Below are 19,859 nucleotides of genomic sequence, written 5' to 3' on the forward strand. Positions count from 1 at the left end.
GACTCGGTGGCTATCCTAAACTACAACTGCAAGGAACTCTTTTGAGGTGGCGCACACGAGTCCACATATTCACCATATCAATACACCACTATGGATCCGCTCCCGCCTCCCTACGAGAACGCCATCCATAGCACTCACGCTTATCTTGCGAGTTTTAGAGTATCCACTTTCACTTGTCTATGAACTGTATAGGCAACCCAGAAGTCCTTTTCCGCGGACATGGCTATTCGAATAGATGATGTTAACCCTGCAGGGGTGTACTTCTTCACACACGCTCTCGCCACTTACCACCATGTACACGTCGTGTATCTCGGCAACCTTCAAGCGGAAGCCTGGCGAGGGAGTCGGCCACGACCTGACTAACCACACAAGTCTGTCGTCCAGGTTTATCGCCTATTCGGGTTCCATCCGCAAGGAGATCCGGCCGGGGTGTCGCTCACGGCCCCAAACGATGTGTGCAGGGTTCCCAAGCCCACCTCGACGGATGGATCTACGCTTGGTACACCATGCCACGGTGCCTAGTCTGTCCCAAGCCCACCTGTACCGGGTACCACTTGGTAGACTACTAACACAACCTACAAACACCAGAAACTAGTTGCAACTCCTGGACAGAGATCAGGTTGATTAATAAGTTGAGAGGGGTCGAGTTACCGGAACCCAATGTGTGGTAGTAACTGTTCATGGATCACAAACACAGAACTCAGTTCCTGAGGACGGCTGCGATGAGATAACCCACCATGTACTCCTACATGGCCTCTCACCGCTACCTTTAGCAAATCATGTTCACATACTTAGCTCTCACACAATAGGACATGTTCACCACTTTCCAATTCATCCCCGATGAATCAGACCTGACACAACTCTAAGCAATAGCTGGCATGACAAACAAGCATGAATGAGTAGGCATATCAGGGCTCAAACAACTCCTACTCATGCTAGTGGGTTTCATCTATTTACTGTGGCAATGACAGGTCATGCAGAGGAAAGGGGTTCAACTACCGCAGCAAGTAACAGATGTAACGTTGTTGTCCTAATGCAGTAAAAGAGAGCAGGAGCGAGATAGTGGGATTGTATCGGAATGAACAAGGGAGTTTTGCTTGCCTGGCACTTCTGAAGATAGCATTGAATCTTCATTAGTGTCAACGATCACAACGCCGGAACATCGTCTACCGAGAGGGGACAAATACCGGCAACAGAGAAGAAATTCAATCAATGCAATGCACAATATGATGCATGATCATGACATGGCAATATGAATGTGTTTTGGGCTAATGCAAGTTAGAACAGATTGAGATGAGTCCATTTGAACGAAAGATTCAAATGCAATCCCATTTTATAAAGTCATATAAGTGCATGATCTTGTTTCGTCTAAACAGCAAGGTTAGGTTGCTCTAACATGCATGAAACTAGTACAGATGGAAAGATTGGATTTTTCTGATAATTTTTCATATATAAATCTTTTCAATCAGAGTTATAGATTAATTTATATGATTTTTAGAAGTTTTGGTTATTTTCTGAATTAACAAATCATTTAAGATTTATTTAAATTCCAGAAAAGGATTACTGCGTCAGCCTGACACCATCATGATGTCAGCAGGTCAACAGGGCACGGTCCAGGTCAAACCTGACCAGTGGGACCCGCACGTCAGTGTAACAGGGGCAAGAACAGAGGCTGACCAGTGGGGCCAGGTCAACGGCCACGTCAGCGTAGTCAAACTGACACGTGGCCCCACGGTAATTAGATTAACCTTAAACTATTTGGTTAGCCAGTTAGTTATGCGGTGGGGCCCGGCTGTCAGTGGGTCAGGGGGTGGTTACCTAGATGGTTAGGCAGCTAATGACGGGTTAACCAGCGACTAATCGCCGGCGCTAAGCAGTGCACGGCGGCGATCGCCGGCCGGCCGTTTCCGGCAATGGCTGGTCGTGCGGGTGGGTTCGCTGGGACGCCCACAGTGTGGCGCGTCCATTGGTGGTCGTTGCAGCCGCCGGCGTGGGGTCTAGCGACGGCAGCGACGAGCGGAGCGGCGGCCGTGTTGCGGTGGTGCTCGGGCACGGGGCTGCGAGTTGCTAGCGACCCAATGGAGCGGCGGGGCATCATCAGTGGTACACCCGAAGCACGATGGGCAGCGGTGCAAGGCGGAACGAGCTCGGCATCAAGCAGAGCATCGGCCATGGCGGACGGCGGTGCTCGGTCGAAGGGGGCCATGGCTAGAGGATGAAAATGAGAGGGAAAACAGTGGGAGATGATGCGGGGGCTCACGTTGATCTCGCAGAGAGGCTCAGAGTGCTCGGGGAGGTCCTGTACGCGACAAAATCGACGGTGGCGATCCACGGCATCGAGGAAGAAGACGGCGTTGAAGGCCGCTCTATAGGGCGTCCGGGCTTGCGTGAGTCATCGAGGAGGAAGAGGCGGTCGTGGCGGTCTTTCAGAGCACGGAGAGAGGTCGAGGGGGAGGCTGTGGCTACGGTGGTGCTCGTCGGCGGCGACGGCTGCGCTCGACGCGGGTGAAAGGAAGGGGGTAGAGGGGAGAGAGCCACGGGGAGGAGTGAGAGGGGTCTGAGGCGTCCAGGCATCACGCTGGCGTCGTCTAGGCGCGTCGAGGGGGAGCCAGGCAGGCTGGGAGGGAGGAGGTGGCCGGGGCGCATGCGTGCGCGCGTCGGGCACGCGCCGTCCTCCTGGCAGGGGAGGAAGACGACAGGGGAGGAGCCCGTGGTGGGCTGGTCGAGAACAGAAACTGGGCCGGCGCAGCTGCAGGTAAGAGGCCCGGGTAGCTCTCTCTCTCTCTCTCTCTCTCTCTCTCTCTCTCCTTTTCTAATTCTTTTATGTTTTTCTATTTCTCTGTAACTTCTGGGCTTTATTAAAAATACCAGAACGTTTCTAAAAATCCTGAAAATAATTGTGGGCTCTGGTTGGAATATTCCTAACAACCCTCACTTAAGTTCAGAATTAATTGAGCATTTAAAATATTATATAGCATTTAAATGCCCAATTGCAAATAGCATATGATTTATTTCAGTGAACTTATGTGTCCTAGAAAAATGTGCACCATTTTTGTCAGGGGTTCTAGACCAAGGCAAAGATGATGAACATTTTAGAAGGGCATTTTGGGTTCAATGAAAATAATTTTAGTAAACCCTAGTTGGTTTCAGGGGGGTGCTGGGGGTTCTGTCATCCCCATTTCAACTTTCGGTGAAAGGTAAACATGATGCAACACCAGAAGCTAGCACTAGGCAATCCCAGAAGCTAGGGATGTGACAATAGGACTATCATGCGTGGGTGCACTAGCAACAATTTCATGTTTAACATAAGGAACTATAGCAAGTTCATCTCTATAAGCATAATTCATATTGGCATCATGGCCACAAGCATAGCAAGCATCAGGTTCATCAAAAAGGGGTATTTCAAAAGAATCAACGGGATCATAACAATCATCATAACATTCATCCTTCGGTAAGCACGAAGGGAAATTAAACGATGTATGAGTTGAAGAGTTACTCTCATTAGAAGGTGGGCACGGGTGATCAATCCGATCTTCCTCCTTTTGTTCTTCGCTCTCTTCATCATCTTTTTCATCCAATGGGCTCACAGTGTCATTAATTTCTTCTTCCATAGACTCCTGCAAAATATTAGTCTCTTCTTAGACAACGGAGACTTTCTCAATAAATTCATCAATATCGGAATTGAATTCATAATTCTCATAGCAATATTTAAGGATAGCTAAATTTTTAGGTCTATAAACAGCATCATAAAGATTTTCACACTCTTTGAACAAAGATTCAATTTCATAAGCACCCATAAAAGCAACAAATTCTTCTATTTGTTCCACATCATAGTAATCATATATACCATTAGCATAAGAAGCTAAAGTTTTATTATCATTAAATTTGCATGAAAAGGGAAGGTGTGTGGAGCCTTCATCCTAGAGCAACAAGTATAATCATATCTCAAGCATAGTTGCCGAGCATACCACTTCAACATATAAATTTGATCCCATAATAGTTTCCCTTTTTGAGTCAAGCGATAATCCCTAAGTATTCACGTTGATCCAATGTGTCTCCCATTACCAAATTGAATGGGTTTTTCTCAGGATTATCAAAGTAGTACATAATATCTATCACATAACGAGCATCGAGGGTTTTAGGAGGTTCCCCATCTCCATGAGTAGCAAGTAAACCTTTGTTTTTTGGTATTTCGTGTTCCGTATCCATAAATAAAGATAGAAAACAACTAAGAACAACAAATAAAAATTACTTAGTGATAAAGCAAACAAGCACACATAAGATTATTCACCCCACGCTATAACTCCCCAGCAACGGCGCCAGAAAAAGGTTTTGATAACCCACAAGTATAGGGGATCAATTGTAGCCTATTTCGATAAGTAAGAGTGTCGAACCCAATGAGGAGCTAAAGGTAGAACAAATATTCCCTCAAGTTCTATCGACCACGGATACAACTCTACGCACGCTTAACATTCACTCTACCTAGAACAAGTATGAAACTAGAAGTAATTTGTAGGTGTTGTTGGATAGGATTGCAACAATATAAAGAGCGCGTAAATAAAAAGTAGGGGCTGTTTAGTTAAAGAAGCAATAAAGTTAGTATAGCGAGTGTGGAAAAGTGGTGGTAGGAGTTGCGAAATTGTCCCTAAGCAATTGACTACTTTACTAGACCGATAGCAAGTTTTATGTGGGAGAGGTCACTGCTAGCATGCCATCCCTGACTTGGAATTCTATGCACTTATGATTGGAACTATTAGCAAGCATCCGTAACTACTAACGTTCATTAAGGTAAAACCCAACCATAGCATTAAGATATATTGGTCCCCCTTCAATCCCGTATGCATCAATTTCTATGCTAGGTTGAAGCTTTTGTCACTCTTGCCCTCCAATACATAGTCCTATCAACATACAACCAACCCTATGGTGTGATCCACGCGCGCGCTCATATGATGGGCACCAAAGGACAGCAACATAACCACAAGCAAATTAAACCAATCATAGCAATTCACCAACTACCGATAGGACAACGAAAATCTACTCAGACATCATAGGATGTCAACACATCATTGGATAATAATATGAAGCATAAAGCACCATGTTCAAGTAGAGGGTATAGCGGGTTGCGGGAGAGTGGACCACTATAGATAGATGGGGGAAGGTGATGGAGATGTTGGTGAAGATGACGGAGGTGTTGATGAAGATTGCAGTGACGATGATGGCCCCCGGTGGCACTCCGGCGCCACCGAAAGTGAGGGGGAGAGAGCCCCCGTCCTTCTCCATCCTTGGCCTCCTCCCTAGGTGGGAGAAGGGTTCTACCTCTGGTCCTTGGTCTCCATGGCATGGGTGGGGCGAGAGCTCCTCCGAGATTGGATCTGTCTCTCTTTGTTTCTGCGTTCTTGTATTCTGCCCTTTCACCGTTTCTTATATATCCGGAGATCCGTAACTCCGATTGGATTGAAACCTTCGCCAAGATTTTCTTTCGAAAATTAGCTTTCTTGCGGCCAAAGAAGAGCAGCAACCGCCTTACGGGGTGCCCGCGAGGGTCAGGGGCGCGCCCCCTCCCTCGTGGCCCCCTCGGGCACCGTCTCGCGTTGATTCTTCTTCCCAGATATCACAGATATTCCAAAAATATTCTCCGTCTGTTTTTATCCCGTTTGGACTCCGTTTGATATGGGGTTTCCGCGAAACATAAAACATGCAACAAACAGGAACTGGCACTGGGCACTGGATCAATATGTTAGTCCCAAAAATAGTATAAAAAGTTGCCAAAATTATATAAAAGTTGTAGAATATTGGCATGGAACATAAAAAATTATAGATACGATGGAGACGTATCATGAACCTCGAGGGTGGTTCCTCTTACGTTCACCTTGATGATTACATCGAGTGGAATACACTGAGGGTGGTTCCTCGGAGTTTACCCTTGGTGTTTGGACACACGGATACTTGGACTTTACAACTGTTACTTGGAAAGGCGGGTCGACCCTGAGGGGCACCCGCGAGTGATGTGGAGACGGGTTGACCTGGAGGGTACCCGAGAGCTGAATACGAGGCATGGTCGGGCATTCTTAGCCCTTGCCGCAAGTCCTCGAGACGGGGCGACGGGGTCACATCTTTCGTGAGTCTCTGCTCATGACCGCACTACCAACACACTAACGGTTTGGATATTTGATCCGAGGGGCCTCTGGCCTGATAGCACTAACCATCACGTGGGCATAGTATGGGCGTTCTGCGTCGTATGCATCAACCGAAGCTTAATAGACGTCAGCGACTGAGCGGCGCACACCGGGTTGGACTGGTAAGCACCTGCCTTTTTAAGGAGGTAGCTAGGTCTGCTCACCGGCCGCGTTCGCAACGTGCAGGAGTTCCCGGCCGATGGCCATGACCCCTGGGGGCATAGGTTTAGTCCGGCGTGCTAACCTCTCTATTAAGCCTAGGTCGGGTTGCGGCGTATTGTTTGGCCGAGGCCGGGCATGACCCAGGAAAGTGTGTCCAGCCAGAGTTAATCGAGCATGGTGGGTAAGTTGGTGCACCCCTGCAGGGAAGAAAACATCTATCGATAGCCTGTCCTATGGTAATGGACACTTGGAGTTGTATCCTGATCGATACAACTGGAACTGGATAACTTGAGCGGAGAAATCGATAGTATGGCTCTGGGATTGCTTTCTCGCAGGGGGTCGAGGAAGGATCTTTGGGCGAGGTTGATAACACTACTACTAGTTTACATTATGTTGATATGTACTCTTCTAAATGTTGCGAGATGCTTTAGATTCTAGTCTTCGATAGGACTAGGCTCTCCCCTCTATTCTGGCATTTCTGCAGCCCAGTCCACATATACAACCTCCCTTTGATAATGTTGCATCTGTAGTGTAGATCCTTGCTTGCTGAGTACTTTGGATGAGTACTCACGGTTGCTTTGCTCCATCTTTTCTCCCTTTTCCGTTATTTCTGGATGTTGCAACCAGATGGTGGAGCCCAGGAGCCAGACGACACCACCCACGACTACTACTACCACGAGGGTGCTTACTACTACGTGGAGGCTGCCGACGACTAGGAGTAGTTAGGAGGCTCCCAGGCAGGAGGCCTTGCCTTTTCGATCGTGTTGCTTTTATGCTAGCCTTCTTAAGGCATTCCTTGTTTAACTAATGTCTGTACTTAGATATTGTTGCTTCCGCTGACTCTTGTGTTTTCGAGCTGATGTATTCGAGCCCTCGAGGCCCTTGGCTTGTAATATAAGGCTTGTATTATTTTATTTGTGTCTAGAGTCGTGTTGTGATATCTTCCCGTGAGTCCTTGATCTTGATCGTACACATTTGAGTGTATGATTGAATCGAGGGCGTCACAAGTTGGTATCAGAGCCAACTGCATGTAGGATCCCCCTTTCCAACTCCTTGGCCGAAGTTGAGTCTAGAAACCGAAAACTGTTTAACTAACTTGGCTGTGTGGCTTACGGGCTCACTTCGCCAATTGGGTGATATTAGGATCTTTTATTCCTCGTCTGTACTTTGGGATTCTGATCTCTCTTCTATTCGGGTTAAATACTTTTGCTAACTCTAACACTAGGTTCTCGTAACCGCTTCTTCCCGGAGAGCTCCTTCAACACACATGATCATCCGCTACATCATAAGACTCTAAAGATACTTCTCGATGTATCCCGAGACCCTGTGTCCACTGCCTTGCAGTTTCTGACCGCCGGTAATCCCCGTGAATAACATCCTTGCCACTTGTACCTTCATCCCCAGTTGCTCCCTTTGTTATGAGATGCCCCTAGTACTCTCCGTTATTCCGAGAATCCTTTGTGCCTTCTCCTTTCCAACTTCTTTTGCGCTGCGGATAATTCACTTAACCGGGTTCGTTCATCCCCAGCTGTTCATATGCTTTCCTAAATACTTGGAAATACTATCTGATCTTTCGAAAATCCTGCAGCCAATTGATAACCCACAAGTATAGGGGATCGCAACAGTTTTCGAGGGTAGAGTATTCAACCCAAATTTATTGATTCGACACAAGGGGAGCCAAAGAATATTCTTAAGTATTAGCAGTTGAGTTGTCAATTCAACCACACCTGGATAACTTAACATCTGCAGCAAAGTATTTAGTAGCAAAGTAGTATGGAAGTAATGGTAACAGTGGCAAAAGTAACAGTAGTAGTTTTGTAGTGATTGTAACAGTGGCAACGGAAAAGTAACTAAGCGAAGAACAATATGTGAAAAGCTCGTAGACATTGGATCGGTGATGGAGAATTATGCCGAATGTGATTATTCATGCAACAGTTATAACATAGGGTGACACAGAACTAGCTCCAATTCATCAATATAATGTAGGCATGTATTCCGAATATAGTCATACATGCTTATGGAAAAGAACTTGCATGACATCTTTTGTCCTACCCCCCCATGGCAGCGGGGTCCTATTGGAAACTAAGGGATATTAAGGCCTCCTTTTAATAGAGTACCGGACCAAAGCATTAACACATAGTGAATACATGAACTCCTCAAACTATGGTCATCACCGGGAGTGGTCCCGATTATTGTCACTTCGGGGTTGCCCGATCATAACACATAGTAGGTGACTAATGACTTGCAAGATAGGACCAAGAACTCACATATATTCATGAAAACATAATAGGTTCAGATCTGAAATCATGGCACTCGGGCCCTAGTGACAAGCATTAAGCATAGCAAAGTCATAGCAACATCAATCTCAGAACATAGTGGATACTAGGGATCAAACCCTAACAAAACTAACTCGATTACATGATAAATCTCATCCAACCCATCACCGTCAAGCAAGCCTACAATGGAATTACTCATGCATGGCGGTGAGCATCATGAAATTGGTGATGGAGGATGGTTGATGATGACGATGGCGATGGATTCCCCTCTTCGGAGCCCCGAATGGACTCCAGATCAGCCCTCCCGAGAGAGTTTAGGGCTTGGCGGCGGCTCCGTATCGTAAAACGTGATGAATCCTTCTCCCTGATTTTTTTCTCCCCGAACGTGAATATATGGAGTTGGAGTTGAGGTCGGTGGAGCACCAGGGGGCCTAGGAGGCAGGGGCGCGCTAGGGGGTAGGCGCGCCTCCCACCCTCGTGGACAGGGTGTGGACCCCCTGGCCTTGATTCTTTCGCCAGTATTTTTTATATATTCCAAAATAATTCTCCGTTGATTTTCAGGACATTCTGAGAACTTTTATTTCTGCACAAAAAATAACACCATGGCAATTCTGCTGAAAACAGCGTCAGTCCGGGTTAGTTCCATTCAAATCATGCAAGTTAGAGTCCAAAACAAGGGCAAAAGTGTTTGGAAAAGTACATACGACGGAGACGAATGTCTACCTCTTGAGCACTGCGTCGGTTTTCCCTTGAAGAGGAAAGGGTGATGCAGCAAAGTAGCGTAAGTATTTCCCTTAGTTTTTGAGAAGCAAGGTATCAATCCAGTAGGAGGCTACGCACGAGTCCCTCGCACCTACACAAACAAATAAATCCTCGCAACCAACGCGATAAGGGGTTGTCAATCCCTACACGGTCACTTACGAGAGTGAGATCTGATAGATATGATAAGATAATATTTTTTGGTATTTTTTATGATAAAGATGCAAAGTAAAATAAAAGGCAATAAAAATAACTAAGTGTTGGAAGATTAATATGATGGAAAATAGACCTGGGGGCCATAGGCTTCACTAGTGGCTTCTCTCAAGAGCATAAGTATTTTACGGTGGGTGAACAAATTACTGTTGAGCAATTGACATAATTGAGCATAGTTATGAGAATATCTAGGTATGATCATGCATATAGGCATCACGTCCGAGACAAGTAGACCGACTCCTGCCTGCATCTACTACTATTACTCCACACATCGACCGCTATCCAACATGCATCTAGAGTATTCAGTTCATAAGAATAGAGTAACTCTTTAAGCAAGATGACATGATGTAGAGGGATAAATTCATGCAATATGATAAAAACCCCATCTTGTTATCCTCGATGGCAACAATACAATACGTGCCTTGCTGCCCCTACTGTCACTTGGAAAGGACACCGCAAGATTGAACCCAAAGCTAAGCACTTCTCCCATTGCAAGAAAGATCAATCTAGTAGGCCAAACCAAACTGATAATTCGAAGAGACTTGCAAAGATAACCAATCATACATAAAAGAATTCAGAAGATTCAAATAGTGTTCATAGATAAACTTGATCATAAACCCACAATTCATCGGTCTCAACAAACACACCGCAAAAGAAGATTACATCGAATAGATCTCCACGAGAGAGGGGGAGAACATTGTATTGAGATCCAAAAAGAGAGAGGAAGCCATCTAGCTAATAACTATGGACCCGAAGGTCTGAGGTAAACTACTCACACTTCATCGGAGAGGCTATGGTGTTGATGTAGAAGCCCTCCGTGATTGATGCCCCCTCTGGCGGAGCTCCGGAACAGGCCCCAAGATGGGATCTCACGGGTACAGAAGGTTGCGGCGGTGGAATTAGGTTTTTTGCTCCGTATCTAATCGTTTGGGGGTACGTAGGTATATATAGGAGGAAGGAGTACGTCGGTGGAGCAACGTGGGGCCCATGAGGGTGGTGGGCGCGCCTCGGGGACGGGGGGGGGGGGGGGGGGTAGGTGCGCCCCCTACCTCGTGGCTTCCTGTTTGATTTCTTGACGTAGGGTCCAAGTCCTCTGGATCATGTTCGTTCCGAAAATCACGTTCTCGAAGGTTTCATTCCGTTTGGACTCCGTTTGATATTCTTTTTCCTGCGAAACTCTGAAATAGGCAAAAATAAGAAATTCTGGGCTGGGCCTCCGGTTAATAGGTTAGTCCCAAAAATAATATAAAAGTGAATAATAAAGCCCAATAATGTCCAAAACAGAAGATAATATAGCATGGAACAATCAAAAATTATAGATACGTTGGAGACGTATCAAGCATCCCCAATCTTAATTCCTGCTCGTCCTCGAGTAGGTAAATGATAAAAACAGAATTTTTGATGTGGAATGCTACTTAGCATCATTTCAATGTAATTCTTCTTAATTGTTGTATGAATATTCAGATCCAAAAGATTCAAGATAAAAGTTCAATATTGACATAAAAAATACTTCAAGCATACTAACTAAGCAATTATGTCCTCTCAAAATAACATGGCCAAAGAAAGTTCATCCCTACAAAATCATATAGTTTAGTCATGCTCCATTTTCGTCACACAAGAATGCTCTCATCATGCACAACCCCGATGACAAGCCAGGCTATTGTTTCATACTTTAGTAATCTCAAACTTTTTCAAACTTCACGCAATACATGAGCGTGAGCCATGGACATAGCACTATGGGTGGAATAGAATATGATGATGGGGGTTATGTGGAGAAGACAAAAAGGGAGAAAGTCTCACATCAACGAGGCTAATCAATGGGCTATGGAGATGCCCATCGATTGATGTTAATGCAAGGAGTAGGGATTGCCATGCAACAGATGCACTAGAGCTAGAAATATATGAAAGCTCAACAAAAGAAACTAAGTGGGTGTGCATCCAACTTGCTTGCTCACGAAGACCTAGGGCACTTGAGGAGGCCCATTATTGGAATATACAAGCCAAGTTCTATAATGAAAAATTCCCACTAGTATATGAAAGTGACAAAACAAGAGACTCTCTATCATGAAGATTATGGTGCTACTTTGAAGCACAAGTGTGGTAAAAGGATAGTAACATTGTCCCTTCCCTCTTTTTCTCTCATTTTTTTGGGCCTTCTCTTTTTTATGGCCTTTCTCTTTTTTTTATTCCTCACTTGGGACAATGCTCTAGAATGATGATCATCACACTTCTATTTATTTTACAACTCAATGATTACAACTCGATACTAGAACAAAGTATGACTCTATATGAATGCCTCCAGCGGTGTATCGGGATATGCAATGAACCAATAGTGACATGTATGAAAGAATTATGGACGGTGGCTTTGCCACAAATACTATGTCAACTACATGATCATGCAAAGCAATATGACAATGATGAACGTGTCATGATAAACGGAACGGTGGAAAGTTGCATGGCAATATATCTCGGAATGGCTATGGAAATGCCATAATAGGTAGGTATGGTGGCTGTTTTGAGGAAGATATAAGGAGGATTATGTGTGAAAGAGCGTATCATATCACGAGGTTTGGATGCACCGGCGAAATTTGCACCAACTCTCAATGTGAGAAGGGGCAATGCACGGTACCGAAGAGGCTAGCAATGATGGAAAGGTGAGAGTGCGTATAATACATGAACTCAACATTAGTCATAAAGAACTCACATACTTATTGAAAAAATCTACAAGTCATCAAAAACCAAGCACTACGCGCATGCTCCTAGGGGGATAGATTGGTAGGAAAAGACCATCGCTCGTCCCCGACCGCCACTCATAAGGAAGAGAATCAAAGAACACCTCATGTTTCAAATTTGTTACATAACGTTTACCATACGTGCATGCTACAGGACTTGCATACTTCAACACAAGTATTTCTCAATTTCACAACTACTCAACTAGCACAACTTTAATATCACTACCTCCATGTCTCAAAACGATCATCAAGCATCAAACTTCTCTTAGTATTCAAAACACTCATAAGAAAGTTTTTACTATTCTTGAATACCTAGCATATTAGGATTATATAAGCAAATTACCATGCTATTTAAGACTCTCAAAATAATCTAAGTGAAGCATGAGAGAATAATAGTTTCTATAAAACAAATCCACCACCGTGCTCTAAAAGATATAAGTGAAGTACTAGAGCAAAAACTATATAACTCAAAAGATATAAGTGAAGCACATAGAGTATTCTAATAATTTCTGAATCATGTGTGTCTCTCTCAAAAGGTGTGTACAGAAAATATGATTGTGGTAAACTAAAAAGCAAAGAATCAAATCATACAAGACGCTCCAAGCAAAACACATATCATGTGGTGAATAAAAATATAGCTCCAAGTAAAGTTACCGATGGAAGTAGACGAAAGAGGGGATGCCTTCGGGGGCATCCCCAAGCTTTGGCTTTTAGGTGTCCTTAGATTATCTTGGGGGTGCCATGGTCATCCCCAAGCTTAGGCTCTTACCACTCCTTTTTCCATAATCCATCAAATCTTTCACCCAAAACTTGAAAACTTCACAACACAAAACTCAGCAAAAAACCTCGTGAGCTCCGTTAGCGAAAGAAAACAAAAGACCACTTCAAGGTACTGTAATGAACTCATTCTTTATTTATATTGGTGTTAAACCTACTGTATTCCAACTTCTCTATGGTTTATAAACTCTTTTACTAGCCATAGATTCATCAAAATAAGCAAACAACACACGAAAAACATAATCTGTCAAAAACAGAACCGTCTGTAGTAATCTGTAACTAACGCAAACTTCTGGAACTCCAAAAAATCAGCCAAAATAGGACAACCTAGACAATTTGTTTATTGATCAGCAGCAATTGTAATCAATATTTTATCACGTTCTGGTGATTTTTAACAATTTTTTCGTGAACAGAAAGTTTCTGGAAATTTCTGCAAGATCAAATAACTATCATCCAAGAAGATCCTATAGGTTTAACTTGGCACAAACACTAATTAAAACATAAAAACACATCTAACCAGAGGCTAGAACAAATATTTATTCCTAAACAGAATCAAAAAGCAAAAAACTAAAAATAAAATTGGGTTGCCTCCCAACAAGCGCTATCGTTTAACGCCCCTAGCTAGGCATACAAGCAAGGATAGATCTAGGTATTGCCATCTTTGGTAGGCAATCCATAAGTGGCTCTCATAATAGATTCAGATGGTAATTTTATTTTCTTCCTAGGGAAGTGTTCCATGCCTTTCTTTAATGGAAATTGGAATCTAATATTCCCTTCCTTCATATCAATAATTGCACCAATCGTTCTAAGGAAAGGTCTACCAAGAATATTAGGACATGAAGGATTGCAATCTATGTCAAGGACGATAAAATCTACGGGCACATAGTTCCTATTTGCAACAATAAGAACATCATTAATTCTTCCCATAGGTTTCTTAATAGTGGAATCCGCAAGGTGCAAATTTAAAGAGCAATCATCAAAATCACGGAAACCTAGCAAATCACACAAAGTTTTTGGAATCGTGGAAACACTAGCGCCCAAATCACACAAAGCATAGCATTCATGATCTTTAATTTTAATTTTAATAGTAGGTTCCCACTCGTCATAAAATTTTCTAGGGATAGAAACTTCCAACTCAAGTTTTTCTTCATAAGATTGCATCAAAGCATCAACTATATGTTTGGTAAAGGCTTTATTTTGACTATAAGCATGAGGAGAATTTAGCACGGATTGCAACAAGGAAATACAATCTATCAAAGAGAAATTATCATAATTAAATTCCTTGAAATCCAAAATAGTAGGTTCATAACATCTAGAGTTTTGATCTCTTCAATCCCACTTTTATCAATTTTAGCATCAAGATCTAAAAACTCCGAAATTTTGGAACGCCTTCTAGGTAAAGGTGGATCATATTCAGTCCCATCATTACCAAGATTCATATTGAAAAACAAAGATTTAATAGGGGACACATCAATAACTTTTAGATCTTCATCTTTATTTTCATAGAAATTTGAAGAACACACTTTCATAAAGTAATCTTTCTTGGCACGCATCCTAGCGGTTCTCTCTTTGCACTCATCAATGGAAATTCTCATGGCTTTGAGAGACTCATTGATATCATGCTTAGGAGGAATAGATCTAAGTTTTAAAGAATCAACATCAAGAGAAATTCTATCAATGTTCCTAGCCAATTCATCAACTTTAAGCAATTTCTCTTCAAGCAAAGCATTGAAATTCTTTTGCGAATTCATAAATTCCTTAACAGTAGTCTCAAATTCAGAGGGCATCTTATTAAAATTTCCATAAGAATTGCTGTAGGAATTACCATAATTGTTAGAGGAATTACTAGGATAAGGCCTAAGATTAAAGTTTCCTCTATACGCGTTGTTACCAAAACTATTCCTACCAACAAAATTCACATCCAAAGATTCAATATTATTCTCAATCAAAGTGGACAAAGGCATATCATTAGGATCAGAAGAAACACTTTTATTAGCAAATAATTTCATAATTCATCCATCTTTCCACTCAAAACATTAATTTCTTCTATCGCATGCACTTTTTTATTAGTAGATCTTTCAGTGTGTCATTGAGAATAATTAACCATAATATTATCTAGGAGTTTAGTAGCTTCTCCTAAAGTGATTTCCATAATAGTGCCTCCCGCGGCCAAATCTAAAAGATTTCTAGAAGCAAAATTCAATACGGCATAAATTTTCTGTATAATCATCCACAAATTCAAACCATGAGTGGGGCAATTACGTATCATTAATTTCATCCTCTCCCAAGCTTGTGCAACATGTTCATGATCAAGTTGCTTAAAATTCATAATGTCGTTTGTAAGAGAGATGATCTTAGTAGGAGGAAAATACTTAGAGATAAAAGCATCTTTGCACTTATTCCAAGAATCAATTTTTTAGGCAAAGACGAAAACCAAGCTTTAGCATGATCTCTAAGCGAAAAAGGAAATAGTTTCAATTTAACAATATCATTGTCAACATCTTTCTTATTTTGCATGTCACACAAATCAACGAAGCTATTTAGATGAGTAGCGGCATCTTCACTAGGAAGGCCGGCGAATTGATCTTTCATGACAAGATTCAACAAAGCCGCATTGATTTCACAAGATTCAATATCGGTAAGAGGAGCAATCGGAGTGCTAAGGAAATCATTATTGTTGGTAAAGTCACATAATGTAACACCCCGGATGTAACTTTCCATATTTGTAACTCTGACTCTTGCCATTTTCGGCTATGTGTTATCATATTCTCTCCGTGGTCGGGTTTTGTCTTTCGTTTTGTATTTTGTTCATGTCATGCATTTCATATCCTGTCATCATGTGCATTGCATTTGCATACATGTTCGTCTCATGCATCCGAGCATTTTCCCCGTTGTCCGTTTTGCAATCCGGCGCTCCTATCTCCTCCGGTGCACCCCTCTTGTTTTCTTTCGTGAGCGGGTGTCAAATGTTCTCGGAATGGACCGAGGCTTGTCAAGTGGCCTTAATATACCACCCGGAGACCACCGGTCAAGTTTCGTTCCATTTGGAGGTCGTTTGGTACTTCAACGGTTAACCGGGCATCCGCAGAGGCCATTTGAGTGTGCAGCAAAACCCCCCTCAAAAACCAGCCCAAAACCCACCAAACTCTCTTCCATGCTCTAGGTCGTTCGATCACGATCGTGTGGGCGAAAACCAAACCTCATTTGGACTCTCCTAGCTCCCTCTACCTATATAATTGCCTCCCCTCCCGAAATAGATCACAGATGAAACCCTAGCGTTTTCCCCGCCACCGCCGGACACATCCGTACGTCACCGGACATATCGCCGCCGCCGGCCGCAGCCACTGGCGTCGCGTCACCTGCCCCGCTCCGCCGCCACCCACCGCCGGCCCGCCGGGCCCGTAGCGGACCCGCGCGGCCCGCCCCGCGCCCGAGCCTCCCCGCAGCTCCTCCGCACCGGCGCCGCGCCGCCCCGCCGCCGGCCGGCCCCGCCGTCCTCGCCCGCGCCGCCACGGCCTCACCGCCGCCCACCAGCCGGCGCCGCCTCGTCGCCGCCTCGGGTCCTCCACGACGCCGCCGCCCTCCTTCCTCCTCTCCCCCCGAGCCACGGCGCCTTCTCCTCTTCCTCCGGCCGAGGATCCGGCGAGCCCGAGCTCCTCTCGCTCGATCCGATCTGGTGAGCCACCGGCGTTGACTTTTCCCGAGACCCGTATATTTTCGAAGTCCTGGCATTTTTACAGCAAGTACCCATGTTCAACAGTGCATAACTCCTGGCATGTAGCTCCGTTTCGCGCGTGTAATATGTCAAATTGTTCGTCTCGTGATGCTCTACATTTTGTTCAATTGCACCATGTTCATTAGAGGCCACTTTGATGCTCAAATCTCTCGTGGAAGAGTGCTAGTTGCTGTTATCTTCTGGTTCTTAGCAGAACTGGGAGATTTGTCATTTTCGTATCATTTAATCTGTGCATCTTATGGGCATGAGCTCTACATGTGTTTTGTTTTATGCCATGCCATCTTTCCAGTGGTATATGCCACATATTTTTTTGATCTCTGTGGTGACTAGCACAAGCATGCAAACTAGGCTCCGTAATGTTTCTGATTTCAGGGACTTAGTGATTTCTCTAAGTCTTTGTCTGCTGTTAATTTGTTGCCATGTAAACTTGATGCTACAGATAGATCCATGCATATTTTGGAGATGTTCAGTAAGGATGTTTTGTAGCTATTGTTGTAATAAATCCATTCCTGCCATTGTTTGCAATTATGGAATGCCATAGCATGACTCAATCTTGATCTACTTTTGCTATAAAATATTTCTGGCAGATTCTTAACATGATATTCATTTTTGCCAAGCTTGTTGTAGTTGATCCATACATGCTATACTTTTGTTCTTGCCATGGATAGCTGCATAAACATGCCATCTTACTGTAGTTATGCTTGTGTTGTCATTAATTTCTTTGTGGTGAGTGCATCAAGCTCACAAACATGCCCTCATATTATTGTTTCTGCCATGCTCTGTTTTCTGCCAAGTCTGAAACCTGATAACGAAACTTTCTATGTTTACATGCTTGCCATCATATCTTCTGGTCCTTTTTGGCTTATGGTCACTAAGGGACTTTTATCATATACATTTAGTAGAATACTGCCATTCCTTGTTTTGCCATGTTAAGTTCATGTAGCATGTTGTCTTCGTGCTCTGAACATTGCTACCTGATACTGTTTTCTGCCATGTTCAGTAATTTCACCAAGTCTGTGATCCTGTTATGTTTTTTACTTTTGCCATGCTTGTTTGAGCGTGATATGTTGTGAACTAGCCGTAGCTCAGTGTTCATCTTTTGTCAAGCAGCTCCTGTAGATTGCTGCCATATACTTTGTTGCTATGTTGGAGTGATGTAGTATTGTTACTTGTTGCATTTTAAGTGCTATCATGCTATTAATCGCAGGTTCGTGTCATTCTTGTTTTGCTTGCCATTTGCAAACCGTGCATCCGTTTCCGGTGATCTTTATATCGATTTCGACCGAAATCATCTCATCTTTCCAGTGGCATGCTTGGTTTGGCAAGTTACTGCCTTGTTCATCATTTTCCTTCCGGAGCACGCATATGCATCGCATATCATATCTCGCATATCATACATGTTTTGCATCATGTTGCTCGTGCATTTCTCGTGATTGATTGTGGTTCCGTTGCTTGTGTTCTTGTCTTGGGTAGAGCCGGGAGACGAGTTCATGAACGAGGAACCTATTGAGTACGCTTACGAGGATCAAGCTTTCGACAACTCTGAGAACCTTGCAGGCAAGATGACCACCCCTCGAAATCACTTCTATCTTTGCTTTGCTAGTTGTTCGTTCTATTGCCATGCTGCGCTACCTATTGCTTGCTATATCATGCCTCCCATATTGCCATGTCAGCCTCTAACCATCCTTTCCTAGCAAACCGTTGTTTGGCTAAGTTACCGCTTTTGCTCAGCCCTTCTTATAGCGTTGCTAGTTGCAGGTGAAGTTGGAGTTGGTTCCATGTTGGAACATGGGTTTTGGGATATATCACAATATCTCTTATTTAATTAATGCATCTATATATATATATATATATATATATATATTTGGTAAAGGGTGGAAGGCTCGGCCTTATGCCTGGTGTTTTGTTCCACTCTTGCCGCCCTAGTTTCTGTCCTACCGGGTATTATGTTCCTTGAGTTTGCGTTTCTTACGCGGTTGGGTGATTTATGGGACCCCTTGATAGTTCGCCTTGAATAAAACTCCTCCAGCAAGGCCCAACCTTGGTTTTACCATTTGCCACCTAAGCCTTTTTCCCCCGGGTTTTCGTGAGCCTGAGGGTCATCTTATTTTAACCCCCGGGCCAGTGTTCCTCTGAGTGCTGGTCCAAACTAGAGCACCGTGCGGGACCGTCCCTTGGCAACTTGGGTTATGTTGGTACCTGTACGCTTCGCTTATCCGGTGTGCCCTGAGAATGAGATATGTGCAGCTCCTATCGGGATTTGTCGGCACATTCGGGCGGCTTTGCTGGTCTTGTTTTACCATTGTCGAAATGTCTTGTAAACCGGGATTCCGAGACTGATCGGGTTTTTCCGGGAGAAGGTTTATCCTTCGTTGACCATGAGAGCTTATGATGGGCTAAGTTGGGACACCCCTGCAGGGTATTATCTTTCGAAAGCCGTGCCCGCGGTTATGAGGCAGATGGGAATTTGTTAATGTCCGGTTGTAAAGAACTTGTCACTTGACCCAATTAAAATACATCAACCGTGTGTGTAACCGTGATGGTCCCTTCTCGGCGGAGTCCGGGAAGTGAACACGGTCTGAGTTATGAATGACGTAAGTAGGAGTTCAGGATCACTTCTTGGTCATTGCTAGATGACGACCGTTCCGTTGCCTCTCTTCTCGCTCTCATTTGCGTATGTTAGCCACCATGTATGCTTATTGCCGCTGCAGCTCCACCTCATTACACCATCCTTTCCTATAAGCTTAAATAGTCTTGATCTCGCGGGTGTGAGATTGCTGAGTCCTCGTGACTCACAGATTCTACCAATACAGTTGCAGGTGCCGACGATGCCAGTGCAGATGATGGGGTCGATCTCAAGTGGGAGTTCCATGAGGAACGTGGTCGTTACTATGTGTCTTTTCCTGATGATCAGTAGTGGAGCCCAGTTGGGACGATCGGGGATCTAGCATTTGGGGTTATCTTATTTTCATTTGGATCTTGACCGTAGTCGGTCTATGTGTGTATTTTGGATGATGTATGATTTATA

Source organism: Aegilops tauschii, chromosome 3 (genome assembly GCF_002575655.3).
Source record: "Aegilops tauschii subsp. strangulata cultivar AL8/78 chromosome 3, Aet v6.0, whole genome shotgun sequence".
In the NCBI taxonomy this organism is placed as follows: Eukaryota; Viridiplantae; Streptophyta; class Magnoliopsida; order Poales; family Poaceae; genus Aegilops; species Aegilops tauschii.